Genomic DNA, 6,483 nt, shown 5'->3' with positions numbered 1-6,483 from the left:
CACAGCTAATTTATACAATCATCTGTCATAGGACACTTCGATTGCTTCTGTGTCTAAATATCGGATATGGGTTTTCAAGTCTTTGGGGTAAATACCCAGTAGAGGGATTGCTGGACCATATGGTAGATCAATTCTTAGTTTTTTGAGGAACCTCCATACTGTTTTCCATAGTGGCTGTACCAATTTGCAGTTCCACCATCAGTGTATGAGGGTTACTTTTTCTCTGCATCCTCTCCAACATTTGTTATTACTTGTCCTGTTGATTACAGCTATTCTAACAGGTGTGGGAAGGTATCTCATTGTGGTTTTGATTTGCATTTTCCTAATAGCTAGCAATGTTGAGTATCTTTTCATATGTTTGCTGGCCATTTGTATGTTTTCTTGAGAGAAATGTCTGTTCAGATCTCTCGCCCATTTTTTAATTGGATTGTTTGTTTTTGTTGTTGTTGTTATTGAGTTGTATGAGTTCTTTGTATATTTTGGATATTAGGCCCTTATCGGAGGCTTTGCTTGCAAATATCTTTTCCCATTCGGATGGTTGTCTCTTTACCTTATCGACGGTTTCTTTTGCTATGCACAAGCTTTTTAGTTTGATGTAGTCCCATTTATTTAAAGAAACATTTATTTTACTTTCCTTCCACCCAAAACTTTTCTTAAAGGTAAACTGAGTTAGGTTTTTCATAATTGATACCTTCTCTCATTTTCCAACTTGTGATGTTTCAATGTGGATTTTTTGTTGTAAGGTAATAATCATGAGACAATTCTTTATTCAATATTAAATTAAAGCTCCTCTCTGATGTTTGTTCAGACCTCTTTTAGTAACCGACCATTTCGTACTTTCCAATTGGGATGACATGGCAAAAGCGAGAACCTTTTCTTTTCTCTATTTTAAATCATGATTCCCTATTTAATTTGCCTTTTAATGCTTTTCTTTTTAAAAAATATTAAAATATTTTATTTCTAAAAAAAATTTATTTCACAAATGGGCCAAGAAAAAGAGAAATGATTCTTCATCCTTTAATGTAAAAGAATAGTGATATTCTAATACTGAGAGTTGTTACAACAGTGTCTACCTTAAAAGTATTTCAGAAATACAAGTGCTAGAAGAGAGAAAAACATATGCCTCAACAAGCAGGTGACTGTACAAGAAAAAGAGCTCTATAATGGCTGGTCTGTATTTATGGAAGCTTGAAATACTTCACAAGCACAGCCTTAATATAGCCATAACAGACAGCAGGGTGTGACTTAATGATCAAAAAATAAAGAAGAAAAAAATGCAGCTACAGGTGTTACATGATAAATCATGAAATGGAAGCCATGAACCATGGAACAGAACTTAGCCAAGTAACTTTAACACTTCTGCAGGATTTTAAAATCTCTGATTGAACTAAAATCTTTTTATGAAAAGAAATGTTATTTTTTTGAAAAGTGTTTTATTCATATGGATTGTATCTATTATGATAAAAATGATTTCTAATTGGATGATAATTATTCATTCAGTTACTTACTTACCTTAATTGAATGCCTATTTTGTGCCGTGCGTCGTGCTAGGCATAATGGATGCAAAGGTGTCCCAAAGTTCATAGTCTAGTAGTAGAGATGAAGAGCAACTTAACAAATTACACTATGGATAATGAGTTCTGTGATGAAAGGAAGCAAAGGATGCTGTGTAAGGAAAGCCACCTAACGCAGCCTGTAAGACTCTCAGAAGGAGCTGATATTGCCAAGTGAGACTAACTTGGAAGAAAAGTAGTTGGGAGGGTCCTTATAGGGAGAGGAAGAAGCATGTGCAAAAGTATGAGAGACTTGGCTCAAATCAGTTATTTTGAATTGAATATACTGGTATCTAAGGTGCAAGGACTAGGGAGGAAAACTTAGATAATATTATGAAGAGTCTTGCTTGACAAAGTCACTGTGAAGCCATTGTAGGATTTAGAAAGATCAAACTGGTGGTAGTGTGGTAAATAGATTAGAGGGAATTACAAGTAAAGGCAAGGAGACTAGACAAAAGGGAGACCAGACAAAGTGAGAAATAATAGTCCTAAACCAAGGTAATCACAGTTGATGTAAGCAGATGTCAAAATTTTAGGAAATATTTTAAAAAATAGAATCAACTGAAATTGATGACAATTTTGTATGAGATACAGGAGTAAGAGAAGGTGATGGATCAAAGATGATGTTCAGGTCTCTGATTTGAACAATTCTAACAGGTACTGCCATTCACCTGGATAGGGTACTCTGGGAAGAGAAGCAGATCTGAAGGGCAACCGATGGGTTTAGTTTGAGACGGGTTCTGTTTACAGCGTCTTTTTAGGCATTTAAGTGGAGATTCCCATATGTGGTTGTGCATAAAAGCCTAGAAGTCAGGAAGATCTGGGTTTAGAGAAGTACAATTGAGAATTATTGCATAGTGATGCTATTAGTATGAATACATTATCCAGGAGAAAGTTTAAGAGATGAACTTAAAGAAATATAGATTCTTATGGAGCAAATAGAGAAAGAGGAGATTATAAAAGAAACCGAGAAGAAATAGCTAGTGAAGTCAGAGCGTTACCATGTGAGATCGGTGTCCCAGAGTCAAAGAAATTCAGAGAAAGAGCCTGGGTCACAGAGGTAATTGCTGCAGTGCAGTCAAGCAAGTTAAAGATTGAAAAGTGAAAAGAATGATGATATAAATGATCCAATATAGATAAATTTTAAAATGAAAGAAATTGTGATGTTTAATTTTATGTGTCAACTTGAGTGGGCCATGGGATTCCCAGATATTTGCTAAACAGTATTTCTGGGGGTGTCTGTGAGGGTGTTTCTAGATTAAATTAGCATTTGAATTAGTAGACTGAGTAAAGCAGATTGCCTTTTCCAGTGGGGGAAGGCATCATCCAATCAGTTGAGGATTTGAATAGAACAAAAAGACAGAGGAAGGGAGAATTTACTCTTTTTCTGCCTGACTGCTGAACTGGAACATTGGTTTCTCCAGCTCTTATACTGGAATTTACATCTTTGGCACTTCTAGTTCTTAAACCTTCAGACTTGGACTGGGACTAAAGCCCCAGCTCCTGGGTCTCCAGCTTGCAGATGGCCAGTTTTCTCAGGCTCTATAATCACGTGAGCTAAATCCTTAAAATAAATCTCTTTCTATATCTATATCATTTCTCTCTCTATCACTTTCTCTCTCTCTCTCTCTCTCTCTCTCTCTCTCTCTCTCTCTCTCTCTCTCTCTCTCTCTCCTCTCTCTCTCTCTCTTTCTCTCCACATTCTGTTGGTTCTGTTTTTCTGGAGAACCCTGACTAACACAGGGATTGCTATTAAAAATTAATATAGGACAACAAGTAAAATGCAGAAGTTTTCCGGGCAAGCCAGGATGTATGATCATCCTACATTTGGAAGAATTATTTCAATGAAGTGGTAGGAGTGGTGGCTGTAGATGGCAAGAGTTAAGGAGAGAAGCAAATGGTAAGAAATTCAACTGTCCTGTGTATAGACTATTTTTTTTGAACTAGCTTATATTTAAAGGGGAAATCTCAGTAGTAGTTAAAAGTAAAGAGGAGGTTAAAGGAAAATGTTTTGTTTGGCAGACGCTTGAGCACTCTTACATGCAAAAGAGAAAATTTCAAGGGAGAAGGAGAAATCAGAGAATTTTCCACCAAAAATAGTAAATGATTGAAAGACTTCTGTATGGGTGTTGCAGGGTGAAGGGATGGAAGGATTAACTTCAGAAAAAAAAGGATAGAACATCTTTTCTAGAGAGGAAGAAGAAAAAATAAATAGAAAGCAAATGTGTGTGTGGATGAGTGTGAAGTTGGACAAGTTTTCACCTGATTGTCTGTTTTCTCTGCAAAATATGAGAGGAGGACTTGTGCTAAGAGTTAAGGATGAGATTACAGAATAGAGAACCTATGGAAGGCAGGTAAGGTCAGAACGGTTATTCTGAATAGTGAGAAACAAGCTGATTAGGAACACATACAGGATTTTCTGGCAATATTCAGGGCCAACTGGACACCATTATCTTACAGTGACACAGATCTACTCAGTTTTACGTTTTATTCCTCTTTCATCCATTTTAAGTGGTGGGGATTGTGGCTTTGGCACAATGTATTGAGGTACAAAAGAACAATTCAATTTCTGGATATTGTCCACATGGGAAATGGGGACAGGAGGAGGCTGGTTGATGGGTGAGAAAGAGATAGTCAATAAATTTCAAGTTTTATTAAGGTTAGGAAACAAAAATGTTAATAGTACAAACAAGATAGCTAGAAAGATAGGAAACTCTGTTCAGAGAGTGGATATAGAACTTCAAGATTTCAGAAGTATGTTAGGTCTGGGTGATGATAAAATCCCAGTAGTGACAATGGGTGTGTATTTGTAATGGAGAGGTGGTGTCTGGAGTTATTGTTGGCTAATTCAGCCACATGGATATGAAAATCACTGAGAATTATGATAAAACTTAGAGCAGAGAGGAAAATCTTAAACCAAATACCAAATTAGATGGCTGACATGGACAAAACGTGAGTGACGATGTGAGTGATATAGCCAGACGTATTTTTATAAGAATTTTGAGAAGAAAAGTTTTGGTGTGGCCAGGTAAATTAAAACTGCAGTCTATGGCCATGCCACCCTGAACAAGGCTGATCCCATCTGATCTCGGAAGCTAAGCAAGTTCGGGCCTGGTTAGTACTTAGATGGGACATCGCCTAGGATGACCAGGTGCTGTAGGTATAAAAAAATAAAAAATAAGAGATTGTAAGCTGACAAGGTCCTTGCAATCTGTGATGCCAACTAAGCGTTGCCTAGTCTAAAAATAATAATAATAATAATAAAATAAAAAATAAAACTGCAAATGCTGCCTTTCAGCTTAATTCTCAAGAGGGCTCTAAGGGGCGTGGTATCATCAAATTCAGGTTTTAACAAGGACATTGAAATATAGGAAACATTCTGTGAAAAAGAGAGTGGAAAGTTTCACAAAATAAGAAAGAGAACTAGTCAAGAGAAAAGTAGAAAAGACCAACTGGACATCACAGGATGGAAGAAAAAATACAACTGAGAGATCTGTCTGTATTTGGGGAGGTTAGCAAGGATGATGAGTGACTCATCTTTCTAAACCTCTACTATGTTCTATTCTTCCTAGCACTTACTAGCATCTGACATATATGTGTAGAATGTGGGATGTAAGCTCTAAGAGAGCAGAAACTTGTAATATTTTGTTTAATTCTGTATTGAACACACACCTGGCATGTAATATGTGTGCCACAAATATTTGTTGAAAGAAGAAAGGAATGAGTCCTGGGAGATGGGACAATATAGAACAATGGTTGAGAACATGACCCCTCAAATCAGAAAGTTCTGAGTCAGGATCCTGACTGGAGAATCTTGGGCAAGTGATTTAATTTTTTTAAGTTTCAATTTCCTCATCTATAACTTATAGATTTTATTAGTAACTATCCTTCGTAGTTTCTGGAAGCACCTGGAACCTAGTTGGCACTCAATAAATGGCAACCATTGCTGCTACTATTTCTTTTAACTGTTTTATTCTCAAGAGGAAATGTGGTATGACAATAATCCAAAGCCAGGTCTCTAAGATTTCTTGTTAGGTTTCCAAGGAGAATATTGGTAAGAAATCTTAGAAAGAATATTACATGTTCACAGTTAACTAACTCATTAGAGAGAATGCCTTTCTTGCATTTTAATAATAACTACAAAATTTCTACCTAGTTAATTTTAATAAGTGCTCTTTCGGCTACAAACTTCCTGGGTAAACTTTGGATTCCCTGGGCAGAATGACACGTGTGTCTGCTTATTCTGTGAATCGTGCAGTTATTTTTCTCATTTCAAATGTACTCATACTCTAGAAGGTAAAATATTGAGGAAAGATATGGCTGCGGTTTCTACTTAGTTTGTGCTTTTCTTGGATTTTCTTTGTGTAAGCTCTTGAGTTCTGATGACAATCACAGTCTATAGTATTCGCTTTTCCCAGAAATCCTGGGGATATCCAAGTTATGAATCAGAAATTTTTAGAAAATTTGTTTGTCATTTAATTAATAGAAGATATTATACTGTATCAAATGTGCACATGGAGAATCTAGGTGATCTCTATCAGCAAAGCCATTTATCTTATTTAAATCTGCTTTTTTATTCCTTACCTGGGTTTGCTTGGGATTTTGTGGCTTAGCTGCATCTTGGCTTTCCTGACTCTATGCTTTGACTCCAATTCCTTCTCTATCACCCTTGGAAACATCTCTGTTGGGGATAAGTAGCTCACTTCTCCAAAACTCACTTTAATATCGTTAGAATGTACATGACTCATGGAGAAGCCAGGAAAATCACTTCCAACCCTTTTACCACTGATTCTGGCCCAGCCTATAGTTTCCTTACGCTTTTTGCTTTAAAAATCTACAGATTGAAACATAGCTCTTACCCATCAAAACAATTTTCCATGAAAATCATCAGAATTCATTCTAATCTTACCAAATGGAGGATGTAACTTGA

The 6,483-nt window shown here is 36.3% G+C and overlaps 1 pseudogene; it reads left to right on the top strand.

The window, feature by feature from the left end:
* The first annotated feature begins 4,597 nt into the window (after window positions 1-4,597).
* On the top strand, window positions 4,598-4,716 carry LOC111739999 (annotated as a pseudogene).
* Window positions 4,717-6,483: the final 1,767 nt, after the last annotated feature.

The sequence above is a fragment of the Pteropus vampyrus genome, unplaced genomic scaffold (assembly GCF_000151845.1).
Source record: "Pteropus vampyrus isolate Shadow unplaced genomic scaffold, Pvam_2.0 Scaffold56, whole genome shotgun sequence".
NCBI lineage: Eukaryota > Metazoa > Chordata > Mammalia > Chiroptera > Pteropodidae > Pteropus > Pteropus vampyrus.
This window is presented reverse-complemented; position numbering and strand designations above follow the sequence as displayed.